Genomic DNA, 16806 nt, shown 5'->3' on the forward strand with positions numbered 1-16806 from the left:
TAGCCCAAGCTCTAGTGGATGTTTGGGCAATATATGTATTTTAAATTATATTCCCAAATATTCTAATTGATTTTTGTCTTCATATTTTAGGGTCGTTTTTGTGGCTTTCCATGATGTCTCAAAGCATGGATGATGATAATCTCAGTAGCTTATATACTAATGGAGCAGAAATTGAACCAGAAAACATGAGAGAAAAACTCTTCAGAAACCTAGCAGTGTTACTGGAAAACAAAAGTAATAATACCAAGATATTTTCTAAAGCAAAGTACTGTCAATTAATAAGGGAAGTGAAAGAGGCTAAAGTTAAGGCAGAAAGGGAATCTGTTGATTACCGTCGCTTGGCTAGATTTGATGTGATGCTTGTAAAATGAAATGAGAAGCTGATTGAGGCTATAAATGGAGAAACACATAAATACGGTATTATTTACATAGTGAGGACTTATTTGACATTCTGCATGATACACATCTTAGCATTGGACATGGTGGACATACCCATATGGAAAAAGAGTTACAAGCAAAATACAAGAACATCACAAAAGAAGTAATAATGACTGACTCTGGGTGGTGAACACACAATGGGATTTATAGATGATGTAATACAGAATTGTACACCTGAAATCTATGTAAATTTACTAACAATTGTCACCCTAATAAATTTAATAAAAAAAAGAAGTAATAATGTTATACTTGACACTCTGCCAACAGAAAAATTCAAAACTCAAGAAAGTTCTAACATCAAAGCCAATTAAAGAAGTTAACTCAAGATGCCAAGTGGATCTTATAGACATGCAATTGAATCCTGATGGGGACTTTAAATTTATAATGCATTATCAAGACCTTTGTACAAAGTTGAATTTTTTGCGATCGTTAAAATCTGAAAGACCTAAGGAAACATGCTCTGTTAACATGCTCTGTTGAACATGCTCTTTTAGATATTTTCACAATTATTGGAGCACCCAGTGTCCTATAGTCTGACAATGGGAGGGAATTTTCAAAACAGATTGTCAGTGAACTTAGTAATATTTGGCCAGAATTGAAAATTGTCCATGGGAAGCCTCAGCCCTGTCAAAGTCAAAGTTCTGTAAATCAAACTAATGAGGATATCCAAAGTAGGATTATGTCCTGGATGCAAACTAACAATTCATCACACTGGGCTGAATTTTTGTGGTTCATTCAGATGACCCGAAATCAACCCTATCACAGAGGCATGCAACAGACTCCATTTGAAGCTACATTTAGCTCTGAAGCTAAACTGGGCCTGTGTCGTTCTCAGTTAACTGAAGAACTTGTTGCTGGCCTGAGCAAAGAAAATGAATTAGAACAGGCCAACAAAGAATTAGAAAACAGTCTACGAGCCCAGTATGAAGAACACACTGAGACCGGAACAGATAGCAGTGATATAGAAGAGAATCTTTCTACTACTCCTACAGTGGCCAAAAAAAACTCTCCTGGAAACAGACTAAAATTTTTATCCTCTGTAGTTTGTGAAAAAGAATGTGCAGGTGCCAGTAGTTGTATATCATGTGATAGAAATGTCCATGCAATCTGTGGAGTGTCCTTTCAACCTGACACTGAGGACTATCATCACAGAATAACATGTAGTCTTTGCTATGAGACCACTACAATGAAAAGGAAGCATGATGAGATTCAAAGTTTAACTGTTCAACCTTCCAAAATGCCAAAGCCATCACAGACACCATTTTCATCAGACAAAGGAGATTGGGTAAGTCTATCTGCTGTAGGTCAACTCAGGGGAAGAGACTTATTAAACTTTACTATGATCATGATGAAGGAGAATTTTGTGAAAAAATTATGCTAAATTTAAATGTTATGCTAAAACACAGTTATGACCAACCTGGTTATAGTTTCTCCAAAGAAAGACCAATTACTTTTAATATCCCTCCACTCCTTCTTTCAAGTTGGAAGTTATAACCTTGAATGCTGCCTTATTTATTGTTCTGGGGTGGTGAACAGTATCTCCTTTACTCTCATCTGATGTTGGGCATTTCTTGGGGAAATGAGAAAGCTAGGATTCAAGGGATAAATGGTGTGTATGATGGTATGTTTCTGCAGAGGGATAAATTTGTGAACAGATGAATTTAATGTTACTTTGTTTTAATTGTGTGTAAGTTTGGGCAGGGAGGTAAGCTAAGAAAGCATATTTCAGATCAAGTAAATATTTTGGAAGAACAGGATGATAAATTTGGTTGGGATATACGGATTTGTGTTGGAAAAGAGTTCAGTTTTCAGATTTAAATGGATAGTATTAGATAAGGTAAAGAGATTTTAAATCAGTAGGTTTTATAAAGTAGAGTTACTGTGTGTAACTGTTCAGGATAGAATTTTTTTTTTAATTTATTGGGAAGACAATTGTTAGCAAAATTACATAGACTTCAGGTGTACAACTCTGCATCACATCATTCATAAATCCCATTGTGTGTTCACCACCCAGAGTCAGTTCTCCTTCCATCACCATATATTTGATCCCCCTTACCCTCATCTCCCTCCCCCCACCACCCCTTACCCTCTGGTAACCACTAAACTATTGTCTGTGTCTATGAGTTTTTGTTTCTCATTTGTTTCTCTTGTTCTTTTGTTGTTTTTGGTTTATTTACCACATATCACTGAAATCATATGGTTCTCTGCTTTTTCTGTCTGACTTATTTCGCTTAGCATCATACTCTCAAGATCCATGCATGTTGTCACAAATGTTCCTATATCATATTTTCTTACCGCCAAATAGTGTTCCATTATGTATATATACCACAACTTCTTTATCCATTCATCTATTGAAGGACATTTTGGTTGTTTCCATGTCTTGGCCACCGGAACAAAACTGCAATGAACATTGGAGCACACATGTCTTTATGTATAAATATTTTCAGATTTTTTGGTTAGATACCCAGGGGAGGGATTGCTGGGTCATATAGTAATTCTTTTTTTTTTTTTTTATGACGATTGTTAGTAAATTTACATGGATTTCAGGTGTACAATTCTGTATTACATCATCTATAAATCCCATTGTGTGTTCACCACCCAGAGTCAGTTTTCCTTCCATCACCATATATTTGATACCCCTTACCCTCATCACCCACCACCCACCCCCTTACCCTCTGGTAACCACTACATTATTGTCTGTGTCTATGAGTTTTTGTTTCTCATTTGTTTGTCTTGTTCTTTTGTTGTTTTTGGTTTATATACCACATATCAGTGAAATCATAGGGTTCTCTGCTTTTTCTGTCTGACTTATTTCACTTAGCATTATACTCTCAAGATCCATCCATGTTGTCACAAATGCTCCTATATCATCTTTCCTTAACGCCAAATAGTATTCCATTGTGTATATATACCACAACTTTTTTATCCATTCATCTATCGAAGGACATTTTGGTTGTTTCCATGTCTTGGCCACCGTAAACAAAGCTGCAATGATCATTGGAGTACACGTGTCTTTATAGAGAAATGTTTTCAGATATTTTGGGTAGATACCCAGGAGAGTGATTGCTGGGTCATATGGTAATTCTATTCGTAATTTCTTGAGGAACCTCCACACTGCCTTCCATAGCAGCTGCACCAGTGTGCATTCCCACCAACAGTGTATGAGGGTTCCTTTTTCTCCACAGCCTCTCCAACACTTGTTATTATTTGTCTTGTTGATGTAAGCCATTCTTTTTTTATTTTTTTATTTTTTTTAGTTTTATTTTATTTTATTTTTACATCCCTCACACCGTGAACCCCCCTCCCCCCATCCACCACCACCCCGACCTCACAACGAGCCATCACATTATACACATAAAATTATAGTTGGCATTCATTAATGTCCAGCCTCTGGTGTACAATGCCAGGACCAGGCATCCACAGCATCCCTGAGGTGGTCTCCCGAACAGGACACATGTCCATCGGATACCCAACAAAATCCCCAAACACTATTGAATAAGTTCCCCAAAGTAATTCTCAGAAAACCCTGAGGCCATCCTGTGGTCACCAGCCGCCCCACAATCCCTTCACCCTTCCCCCCAGCCCCAACCCCCTCCCTCTTGCCCATCTAACAACTCTCGGTTTTTTGTGTCCCCAAAACTGTTTCTGATTAGTTCATGCACATATTCTTTTCTTTAGATTCCGCATATAACTGAGATCATATGGTACTTGTCTTTCTCTTTCTGACTTATTTCACTTAACATAATGTTCTCTAGATCCATCCATGTTGTCGCAAATGATAAGATTTCTTTCTTCTTTATGGCTGCGTAATACTCCATTGTATAAATGTACCACAGCTTCTTAATCCAGTCATCGACCGATGGGCATTTCGGTTGTTTCCATATCTTGGCTATTGTGTAAAGTGCTGCACTAAACATAGGAGTGCATACAGATTTTTGAATTGGAGTTTTGGATTTCTCCGGGTAGATGCCTAGGAGTGGAATTAATGGATCATAGGGTAGTTCTATCTTCAGATTCCTGAGATACCTCCATACTGTTTTCCATAGTGGCTGCACTAATCTGCAATCCCACCAACAGTGCACTAGCGTTCCCTTTTCTCCACATCCGCGCCAGCATTTGTTGTTTGTTGATTTATTGATGATAGCCATTTTGACTGGAGTGAGGTGGTATCTCATTGTGGTTTTTATTTGCATTTCTCTGATGGTTAGTGAGGTTGAGCATTTCTTCATATGTCTTCTTGCCTTCTGTATGTCCTTTTTAGAAAAATGTCTCCTCAAGTCCTCTGCCCATTTTTTAATTGGGTTGTTTGTTTTTTTGGAGTTGAGTTGAGTAAGTTTTTTATAGATTTGTGATATTAATCCCTTATCAGATATATCATTGGCAAATATCTTTTCCCATTCAGTAGGATCCCTTTTTGTTTTATTGATGGTTTCCTTTGCTGTGAAAAACTTTTTAGTTTGATGTAATCCCACATGTTTATTTTTTCTCTTACTTCCCTCGCGCGAGGGGATATATCAGTGAAAATCTTACTCCGGGTAATGTCCATGAAGTTTCTTCCTATATTTTCTTCAAGATATTTTATGGTTTCAGATCTTACATTTAAGTCTTTAAGCCATTTTGAATTTATTTTTGTATATGGTGTGAGGAGGTGGTCTAGCTTCATTTTCTTGCATGTGTCTCTCCAGGTTTCCCAACACCACTTATTGAACAGACTGTCTTTACCCCATCGTGCATTCTTGCTTCCATTGTCGTAGATTAGATGGGCATATAGGCATGGATTTACTTCTGGACTCTCTATTCTGTTCCATTGATCTATGTGTCTATTTTTATGCCAGTACCATGCTGTTTTGATTACTGTAGCCTTGTAGTATAGTTTGAAATCAGGTATCGTTATACCTCCCACTTTGTTCTTATTTCTCAAGATTGCTGAGGCTATCTGGGGTCTTTTATGGTCCCATATAAATTTCAGGATTATATGTTCTATTTCTGTGAAAAACGTCGTTGGTAGTTTGATAGGAATTGCATTGAATATGTATATTGCCTTAGGCAGTATGGACATTTTAACTATATTAATTCTTCCTATCCATGAACATGGAATGTGTTTCCATCTATTTATGTCTTCTTTCATTTCTTTCTTCAGTGTCGTATAATTTTCTGAGTACATATCTTTTACATCTTTGGTTAGATTTATTCCCAGATATTTTATAGTCTTTGGAGCAATTGTAAATGGAATTGTTTTTTAAATTTCTCCTTCTGATATTTTATCATTGGTATATACAAATGCAACTGATTTCCGAATATTAACTTTATATCCTGCTACTTTACTAAATTCATCTATCAGTTCTAATAATTTCTTGGTGGAGTCTTTAGGGTTCTCTATATATAGTATCATATCATCTGCATGTAGTGATAATTTTACTTCCTCCTTACCAATTTGGATGCCTTTTATTTCTTTCTCTTGTCTGATTGCTGTGGCTAGAACTTCCAGCACTATGTTGAATAGAGGTGGAGAAAGTGGGCAACCTTGTCTTGTTCCTGATCTTAGGGGGAATGGTTTTAGCTTTTCCCCATTGAGTATGATGTTAGAGGTGGGTTTGTCATATATGGCCATGATTATGTTAAGATATGATTCCTCTATTCCCACTTTCTTAAGGGTTTTTATCATAAAAGGTTGCTGTATTTTATCAAATGCTTTTTCTGCATCTATTGATATGATCATGTGATTTTTATTTTTCATTTTGTTAATGTGGTGTATCACATTAATTGATTTGCGGATGTTGAACCACCCCTGCATACCAAGGATGAATCCCACTTGATCATGGTGTATGATCTTTTTAATGTATTGCTGAGTTCTGTTCGCTAATATTTTGTTGAGAATTTTTGCATCTATGTTCATTAGAGATATCGGCCTGTAGTTTTCTTTTTTTGTGGTGTCTTTGTCTGCTTTTGGCATCAGGGTGATAGTGGGTTCGTAAAAAGTGTGTGGGAGTCTTCCTTCCTTCTGGATTTCTTGGAAGAGCTTGAGGAGAATAGGTGATAATTCTTTTTTGAACGTTTTGAAAAATTCACCTGTAAAGCCATCTGGTCCAGGGCTTTTGTTGGTTGGGAGATTATTGATTACTGATTCAATTTCCCTGGTGGTAATCAGACTGTTCAGGCTTTCTGTTTCTTCTTGAGTTAGCCTTGGAAGGTTGTGCGCCTCTAGAAAATTGTCCATTTCTTCCAGATTGTCAAATTTGTTGGCATATAGTTGCTCATAGTAATTTCTTAAATTTTTTTGTATTTCTGTGGTGTCTGTTGTCACTTCTCCTCTTTCATTTCTGATTTTATTAATTTGGGTCCTCTCTCTCCTTTTTTTAATGAGTCTGGCTAAAGGTTTGTCAATTTTGTTTATCTTCTCTAAGAACCAACTCTTCGATTCATTGATCTTTTGTATTGTTTTTCTGGTTTCTATTTCATTTATTTCTGCTCTGATCCTTATTATCTCCTTCCTTGTGCTCCCTTTGGGCTTATTTTGCTGTTCTTTTTCCAGATCCCTTAAGTGTGAAGATAAACTGTCAATTAGTGATGTTTGTTGTTTCTTTAGGTAGGCCTGCAGTGCTATGAACTTCCCTCTTAGGACTGCTTTCGCAGCATCCCATAGATTTTGGGTCGTCGTGTTCTCATTCTCATTTGTCTCGAGATATCTTTTGATTTCTTCCTTGATCTCCAGCTTGACCAATTCATTATTTAGTAACATGTTATTCAGCTTCCATGAATTGGTGTGTCTTCCTGGTTTTTTTTCCCTGTAGTTCATTTCTAATTTCATAGCACTGTGGTCAGAGAAGACAATTGGTATGATTTCAATTTTCTTAAATATATCCAGGCTTGTTTTGTGTCCTAACATATGATCTATCTTGGAAAATGTTCCATGCGCACTTGAGAAGAACGTGTATTCTGCAGCATTGGGGTGAAATGCTCTGAAAATATCAATTAAATCCAAGTGGTCCAAAGTATCATTTAAGGCTGTTGTTTCCATATTGATTTTCTGTCTGGAGGACCTGTCCCTTGTTGTCAGAGGTGTGTTGAAGTCCCCTACTATGATAGTGTTGCTGTTGATCTCTGTCTTTATGTCCATCAGTACCTGTTTTATATATTTAGGTGCGCCTATGTTAGGTGCATAGATGTTTACTAGGGTTATGTCCTCTTGTCGAATTGATCCCTTTATTATTATATAGTGCCCATCTTTGTCTTTTAATACGTTCTTCATTTTAAAGTCTATTTTGTCAGATATAAGTATTGCAACTCCAGCTTTTTTCTCACTTCCATTTGCATGAAATATCTTACTCCAACCTTTCACTTTCAGCCTGTGTGTGTCTTTTGATCTGAGATGAGTCTCTTGTATACAGCATATACAAGGGTCTTGCTTCCTTATCCACTCAGCCACCCTATGTCTCTTGATTGGAGCATTTAAACCGTTTACATTTAAAGTGATTATTGATAGGTACATAGTTATTGCCGTTTTTAAATATGTAGTAAATTGTTTTCATCTTTCTTCTATTTACAAAAGTCCTTTTAGTATTTCTTGCAATGCTGGCTTGGTTGTAATAAATTCTTTCAGTTTGTTCTTTTCTGGGAAGCTCTTTATCTCTCCATCAACTTTAAATGATAGCCTTGCTGGATAAAGCAATCTAGGTTGTAGGCCTTTGTGTTCCATCACTTTGAGTATCTCCTGCCACTCCCTCCTGGCCTTCAATGTTTCTGTAGAAAAGTCATTTGATCGCCTTATGGGAGTTCCCTTGTACATAACCTTCTGCCTTTCTCTTGCTGCTTTTAATATTCTCTCTTTGTCTTTAAGCTTTGCCATTTTAACTATAATGTGTCTTGGTCTGGGCCTGTTTGGGTTTATCCTGGTTGGAACTCTCTGCACTTTCTGGGCTTGTATGTTGGTTTCCTTCATCAGGTTAGGGAAGTTTTCAGACATTATTACCTCAAATATGTTCTCAATCCCTTGCTTCCTCTCTTCGCCTTCTGGTATTCCTATGATGCGCATGTTGTTGCGCTTGATGTTATCCCAGAGGTCTCTTAACCCATCTTCATTGTTTTTCATTCTTTTTTCTTTCTGTTGTTCAGTTTGAGTGATCTCTGCTAACTTGTCTTCTAAGTCGCTGATTCGATCCTCTGCTTCATCTAACCTGCTGGTAATTCCTTCAAGTGATTTCTTAATTTCGGTAATTGTGTTCTTTAGTTCTAGCTGGTTCTTCATTAAGATTTCTACATCCTTTTTTAGTTCTAACTGGTTGTTCTTTATGATTTCTATATCCTTCTTTATGTCTTCTCCAAGCTCCTTAAACATTCTTATCACCAGTGTTCTGAACTCTGTCTCTGACAGGTTGGTTACCTCTGCTTCATTTGGTTCCAGTTGTGGAGGTTTCTTCTTTTCTTTTATTTGGGAAATGTTTCTTTGTCTCCCCATTCTGACGGACTCTCTGTGTTTGCTTTGATGTATTAGGAAGATCCCCTAGAGCTCTTAGTTCTTGCTGGGTTATCTTATGTAGTATGTGTCCTTTATATTTGACTTGGACTACTTCGTTCTTCTCCTCTGCATGTGCTCCACAGGTGGTTCGTGTGTTTAGTATATTGTCCTGTTCAAGAAGAACTTTAATTGCTTTTTGGTTGTGAGTAGGTGGGTTTAACTCCTAGGCCGTCTAGTTGTGAAACTTGGCTCTGCCCACCGCAGGGTGTTCTACTGGGTGAGGGTTGGTCACTTAAATGAGGTTTGGCCTCTATGGGCTCTTGTGCCTTCAGAGGATTCCCTCTGGGTGTGTGACTTGTTGGTCAAACCCGGTAGTACTCTGGTTTGGTCCCGAGTTGGCTTCTGGATATGTTGAATCTTGTGCCTCTTAAGCTGGGCCCTGTTAGGGCAGTTTCAGCACAAATCAAGTTACCAAGTATGACAACAACAACAACAAAGAAAACAAATGAAGTACATTCACATGTAAAATACAACCGACAATCCCCACTCAACATAGGCAAAGATATCAAAGAAAAAAAGGCAGAACAAAGCAAATCACAACAAGCAGAAAAAAAAAAACCAAGCAGAGCAAAACAGAAAGCAGCACCAGTCTTGGCTTAAACCCACCAAGTAATCTCCAGGTTGTCCTCCGCTGTGCCAAAGAGTTCCCTGCCTATTGCACAGGCAGCGCTGGTCACCTGGTGCCCAGAGTGAATTTGGAAGTGTAGATTTAAATGCGAGGGGCTGAGGGGTCTGGATGACAGTTTTCAGAGAGTCCGTGCAGTTTCTGTTCTTTCCTGCACAAATGCACGCTGAGAGTAGCTCCACCAGCCTGTGCCCAGTACTCCTGAATCTTAGGGCCCTCCTTCCGTGAGTGTGTGGGAGGAGGCAGGCGGGAGATCTCTAAGCTGCTGAAAGCTGGGAGCTGCGTCTGACTCTTACTGCTGAACTCAGGGAGTGCTTCCGCGGTTGCCCTTGTCCCGCCCTAGGCCAGCCAGAGAGGGTGGGGGCTGTGGATGGAGAGGTCTTCTCTCTCCCAGGCCAGTCACGTCACACTCCTCCCGCAGGCCCGAAAAGGTCGTGGCTGGGGGTGTGAGAGTCTCCTCTCTCCTAGTCCAGCGAAAATCCCCTCCTCCCAGCCTCTTCCAAAGGTCAGAGCTGGCTGCCAATCTTCCCAGCGCCTAAGCACAGATGCCCCTCTGTAATCTGACACTACTCCTCAGTTCAGGGGTCAGTTTAAGTCTCTGGAAGGGCGGGGGGGGGGGGGAGGATTCGAAAAGCGTGGTGAGAGGCCCAGGTGTGGCGTCTGAGTTCTTTGTCTGCCCTAGGGCCCACGAGCTGCCCGCCCCGGCGGGAGCGATCAGCTGTGTGACGCAAGGAAAGAGCCCACCTCCTGGACCCTGCGCTCTCCGCTGCACCCTGGGCTCCCGTGGGACTCTAGAGCCCTGGGTGCTGCCTGACTCTGCTGCTGTGGGCACGCTACAGGGCCGCGGCTCTACCGTGCGAGTGGGGAGAGTGCGGCGCGTTTCCTCTTGCCCTCCTCGTTCCTCCCCTGTTTGCCCAACTAGCGCACCCCAAAGCAAACCTTCCACGAGTCTCCGCTCTGTACTGAGATTCGCGCAGAGGTCGCCGTCTGGCCTGGGCTCTTCCACGAGTCTGCGCTCCGTCCTGGGTGCCGTGGGCGGCGGTCGCCAGCCGGCGTGGGGGGGGGTGTGCTTCCACTTCGCTGTCCTGCCTCCTCCCCTGCTCGCAATCAGCGCTCACCTTCAGGTAATTCCTCCACGAGTCTCCCTGCTGTTCTGCGTGTTTTATATCTCCCTGTGTGTTTATAGCTGCGGTTAACCGCCGCTGCCGCAGCCGCCAACGGCCTGATTCCACCACGAGACCGCGCGTTGCCACTCCGCTCCTTTCCTTCTTCCTCTGCTCACCCAGTTTGCACACCTTCAAGTAATCCTTCCATGAGTCTCTTAGGAGTCTCTTAGCTGTTCTGTGTGATGAGCAGAGTTGTTTGATGGGTTATATGTCCCGTTTGTAATAAGATCCGGAGGAGAACTCAGAAAATGTGCCCCGTTGCCGGATGTAAGCCATTCTGACTGGGGTGAGGTGATATCTCATTGTGGTTTTCATTTGCATTTCTCTGATGATTAGCGATGCTGAGCATTTTTTCATATGTCTATTTGCCATTTGTATATCCTCTTTGGAGAAATATCTCTTCAGGTCCTCTGTCCATTTTTCAATTGGGTTGTTTGTTTTTTTGTTGTTGAGTTTCATGAGTTCCTTGTATATTTTGGATATTAGCCCCTTATCAGAGGCACTGTTTGCAAAAATCTTCTCCCATTCAGTTGGTTGCCTCATTATTTTGTCAATAGTTTCTTTTGCTGTGCAGAAGCTTTTCAGTTTCATATAATCCCATTTGTTTATTTTAGTTTTTACTTCCATTGCCTTTGGAGTCAAATTCATAAAATGCTCTTTGAACCCAAGGTCCATAAGTTTAGTACCTATGTTTTCTTCAATGCAGTTTATTGTGTCAGGTCTTATGCTTAAGTCTTTGATCCATTTTGAATTAATTTTGGTACATGGTGACAGATAGCAGTCCAGTTTCATTCTTTTGCACGTAGCTATCCAATTCTGCCAGCACCATTTATTGAAGAGGCTGTCTTTCCTCCATTGTATGTTTTTAGCTTCTTTGTCAAAAATTATCTGTCCATATTTATGTGGTTTTATTTCTGGGTTCTCAATTCTATTCCATTGGTCTATGTGTCTGTTTTTCCACCAATACCAAGCTGTTTAGATTATTGTAGCCCTGTTGTCCAAGCAAAAATCAGGGAGTGTGATACCTCCAGTATTGTTCTTTTCTTTTTTTTTTTAATATTGCTTTGGCTATTCGGGGTCTTTTGTGGTTCCAAACAAATCTGATGATTTTTTGTTCTATTTCTTTAAAAAATGCAATTGGGAATTTGATGGGGATTGCATTAAATCTGTATATGGCTTTGGGTAATATGGCCATTTTAACTATGTTGATTCTTCCAGTTAATGAACACGGAATGTCTTTTTGTTTCTTTGTGTTTTCTTCAATTTCTTTCAAAAATGTCTTACAGTTTTCAGCATATAAATCCTTCACATCCTTGGTTAAGTTTATTCCTAGGTATTTTATTCTTTTTGCCGCAATTGCAAAAGGAATTTCTTTTTCTATTTCTTTTTCTGCGATTTCATTGTTGGTATATAGGAAAGCAATTGACTTTTGTACGTTGACGTTGTAGCCAGCAACTTTACTGTATTCATTGATTGTTTCTAATAGCTTTTTTGGTGGAGTCTTTAGGGTTTTCAATATATAGCATCATGTCATCTGCAAAGAGTGACAATTTAACTTCTTCATTCCCAATTTGGATGCCTTTTATTTCTTTCTCTTGCCTGATTGGTCTGGCATGGACTTCCAACTCTATGTTGAAAAGCAGATGTGATAGGGGACAGCCCTGTCGTGTTCCTGAACATAGAGCAAAGGGCTTCAGTTTTTCACCATTAATTGTGAGATTAGCTGAGGGCTTGTCATATATGGCCTTTATTATGTTGAGGTATTTACGTTATATACTAATTTTATTAAGTGTTTTAATCATAAATGGATGTTGTATCTTGTTGAATGCTTTTTCTGCATAAATTGATATAATCGTTTGATTTTTTTCTCTTAGTTTGTTTATGTGATGTATTACATTAATGGATTTGCGTATGTTGAACCATCCTTGTGCCCCGGGGATAAACCCCACTTGGTCGTGATGAATAATCTTTTTAATGCATTGTTGTATTCGATTTGCTAGAATTTTGTTTAGGATTTTTGCTTCTGTATTCATCAGAGATATTGGTCTGTAGTTTTCTTTTTTTGTGTTGTCCTTACCAGGTTTTGGTATCAGGATAATGTTGGCCTCATAAAATGAGTTAGGGAGTACTGTCTCTTCTTCAGTTTTTTGGAAGAGTTTGAGCAGGATTGTTATTAGATCCTCTTTGAGGGTTTGGTAGAATTCACTGGTGAAGCCATCTGGTCCAGGACTTTTGCTTTTGGGAAGGTTTGGGATGACTGATTCAATTTCGTTACTGGTGATCGGTCTGTTTACATTTTCCAGTTCTTCATGGCTCAGCCTTGGAAGGCTATATGTTTCTAAGAACTTGTCCATTTCTTCTAGGTTATCGAGTTTGGTGGCATATAGTCCTTCATAGTATTCTTTGATGATCCTTTGTATTTCTGTGGTGTCCGTGATAACTTCCTTTTTTTCATTTCTGGTTTTGTTTATTAGTGTCTTCTCTCTTTTTATCTTAGTGAGTCTAGCCAACGGTTTGTCAATTTTGTTAATATTCTCAAAGTACTAGCTCTTTGTCACATTAGTTTTTTCTATTGTCTTTTTGTTCTCTATTTCATTTAGTTCTGCAGTGTTTTTTGTTATTTCCTTTCTTCTGCTGACCTTGGGTTTCACTGTTCTTCTTTTCCTTGTTCTTTAAGGTGTAACATGAGGTTATCTATTTGGGATTTTTCTTGTTTCTTGAAATAGGCCTGTAGTGATATAAATTTCCCTCTTAAAACTGCTTGGCTACATCCCCAAAATTTTGGTAGGATGTATTTTCATTGTCATTTGTTGCTATGTATCTTTTGATGTCTAATTTCTTCTTTGACCCAGTCGGTCTTTAGAAGTTTGTTGTTTAATCTCCATGTATTTGTGATTTTCCTGCTTTCTTTTTGCAGTTGATATCCAATTTCAAAGCCTTGTGATCAGCGAATATGTTTGGTGTGATTTCAATCTTCTTAAATTTGCTTAGGCTCAATTTATGTCCCAATATATGGTCTATACTTGAGAATGTTCCATCTACACTAGAAAAAAATGTATAGTCTGATGTTTTAGGATGAAGGGCTTTATACATGTCAATTATGTCCATTTCATCTAATGTGTCATTTCGGGCTGCCATTTCGTTATTTATTTTCTGTTTGGATGATCTATCCATAGCTGTCAGTGATGTATTTATTTAAGTCCCGTAGTATAATTGTGTTTTGGTCAATATCTTCCTTTAGTTCTGTTGGTAGTTGCTTGGTATATATCGGTGTTCCTTGATTGGGGGCATAAATATTGATGACTGTTATGTCTTCTTGTTGTATAGTCCCCTTTACTATTATGAAAATGTCCATCTTTGTCTCTTGTTATCTTTTTCACCCTGAAGTCTGTTTCATTTGATATCATTATGGCTACACCTTATTTTCTCTGGGTACCATTTGCTTGGAGTGTCAATTTCCACCCTTTCACTTTGAGTCTATGCTTGTCCTTGTAGCTGAGATGTGTCTCTTGGAGACAGCATATGGTTGGGTTTAGTTTTTGATCCAATCTGCTACTCTGTGCCTTTTTATTGAAGAGTTCAGTCCAGTTACATTTAGTTTGATTATTGATACGTTGTGATTTTCTGTCATTCTATATTTAGTTTTCTGGTAAGTCTGTGTGTCCATTGTTTCTTTGCCTTTTTATTGTTGTCTATTATTTCTGTGTGGTGGTATTCTATGATGTTTCCCTCTGTTTCTTCTTTTATTACAGTATATATTTCAGTTCTGAATTTTTTTTGAGTGGTTACCCTTAAGTTTATGTAAAAGAAAGTTTGATATCTAGAGTATTCTAGTTTCTTCAGCATGCTTACTTTCTCTATTCCCATATTCCAGTTCAGGCCTTTACTCTCCTCCTTTTTATGTTTTGGTTGCCAAAAGTTGTCCCTGTTTTTCGTGGTCTAATAGCCTCCTTTGTATTTCCAGTAGTGCAGGTCGTGTATTAGTTAATTCCCTCAGTTTCTGGATGTCTGGAAATGTCTTTATTCCTCCTTCATATCTAAAGGAGATCTTTGCTGGATATGTTATTCTTGGCTCATAATTTCTCTCTTTCAATAGTTTGAATATTTGGTTCCATTCCCTCCTAGCTTGTAGAGTTTCTTCGAAAAATCTGATGATAATCTAATGGGCTTTCCTTTGTAAGTCACTGTTCTTTTCCCTGGCTGCCTTGAGGATTCTTTCTTTGTCTTTGATTTTAGACAGCTTCAATACAATGTGCCTTGTTGAAGGCCTGTTGGGATTGAGGTAATTAGGTGTTCTATTTGCTTCTTGGATTCAAGGATCCAGTTCTTTCCACACGTTTGGGAAGTTCTCATCGACGATTCGTTTGAATATATTCTCTGTTCCCTTCTCTCTTTCTTCTCCTTCTGGCATGCCCATTATTCTTATATTGCTCTTTCTGATAGAGTCAGAAAGTTCTTGTAGAGTTCTTTCATTTCTTTTAAGTCTCAAGTATATTTCTTCTTCTATCTGTGTAATTTCTAGGTTTCTATCTTCAATGTCACTGATTCTTTCCTCCATCCGGTCAACTCTACTACCTAACCTGGTTATTTCATTCTTGATTTCTTCTATTGAGTTCTTGATATCTTCTACTGATTTCTTAATCTCCAGAAATTCCATTTGGTTCTTTTTTAAAATTTCAATCTCTTTTGTAAAATGCTCATGTTGTTCTTTGAAATCGTTTCTGAGTTCATTAAATTGCCTGTCTGTGTTTTTTTTCACCCTGTTGAGTTTTTTAAGAACTGCAGTCTTGAATTCTCTGTCATTACGTCACATATTTCCATATCTTTAAGTTCATTTTCTGGGAACTTTTCACTTTCTTTCTGAGCTGTCTTGTTTCCTTGGTCATTCATGGCTATTACTGACTTATTTTTTCTCTTCCTAGGCATCTACAGGAGTGGCTTCTGCAACAGGTTGATAGGAAGAGTTCTTTCTTTTGTTTTCCAGTACTTGTTGGTAGAATGTCTTATTTTCTCTCCCACTACAGGCTTTTTTTTCCTCTGACACAGTAGTGCTATGTTTTCTATGCACTATTCATGCTTGTCACACAATGGGGGGATTCCCTGGGAGATGGGCTTCTCCTGTGTTAACAGTTAGCCTGGGTCACAGGGCGCAGAGTCTGTGTGGGTATGAGGAGGGCTTTGAAGTTCCAAACTCTTTCTGCACCATATTCAGAGCCTGTATGTTTCAGCAGTTCTGTTTACTCCTGCAGGGATCCACTCAGATAGGTGTGGCCAGGGGCAGGGTGAGTTGTTAGAGGTGGCCCTGAGCAATGATGGCGACCACAACCACAGCTGGTCCTGCTTCCACAGCTCCCTCCCCTTTGACGGAACTAGTTGGACTGCGAATCTGTGTCTTCAGTCCACAATTCTTAGAACAGCAACTGTTCTGTTCTTGTGATCTGACACTGTTACTGTTCCGCTTCTAGCACTGAGCAGGTAGGGGCAGGGTGAGCTCTGGGAGGGTAGAGAGGGGGTGGCTAGCCTCAGTGCCTAAGGCTTCTGTTCTCCTTTCGGGGTGAGGGCTTCAACCACTATTTTCAGCCTTCTTCCCACAGTCTTTTCTCCGAGGCCTTCTTCCCACAGTCTTTTCTCTGAGGTACCTGCAGTAAGCGTTGGGTTCAGCGTGTTACATGCTGTCCCCTCAGCCCTGTGGGTCATAAACGGAGCCTTAGCAGTCCGAGTTTTTCCCTCTCCTGCAGCAGCAGTAGTTCCAGGATGTAACGAGTTTGGAGCACTGAGCTAGGTCGGCATCCTGCGCCCGTCGGTTTCCGTCTTTGCACTTCTCCCTTCCCTCCTCCCCTGCTCGCGCTATTCTTCCACCTTTAGGTGAATTCAGTAGTGGGCCCCTTCATCTTGCCTGTCTGCTGTGTAGGGAGTCCTTTGTGAAGTTATTGTTGTTCGACTAGTTATAAATTCCAGGGTAGTTTTACAGAGGCTCACCTCTTGCCACCATTTGATGACGTCTCCCAAGAGTCTGAATTTAGAGAAGCCATGGGATTCTGAATGGAAAATGAAAGTACAAA

General features: G+C 39.5%; 1 long non-coding RNA gene across 1 annotated transcript in view; it reads left to right on the top strand.

Annotated features, from left to right (window-relative positions):
• The first annotated feature begins 95 nt into the window (after positions 1–95).
• Positions 96–16806, top strand: part of LOC308495696 — a 41145-nt gene continuing 24434 nt past the window's right edge. The window contains exon 1 of the long non-coding RNA XR_013993028.1: positions 96–1723. This is a non-coding gene — a long non-coding RNA (uncharacterized lncRNA). The remainder of the gene's footprint in view (positions 1724–16806) is intronic.

This window comes from Rhinolophus hipposideros, assembly GCF_964194185.1.
Source record: "Rhinolophus hipposideros genome assembly, contig: HAP1_SCAFFOLD_174, whole genome shotgun sequence".
Lineage (NCBI taxonomy): Eukaryota > Metazoa > Chordata > Mammalia > Chiroptera > Rhinolophidae > Rhinolophus > Rhinolophus hipposideros.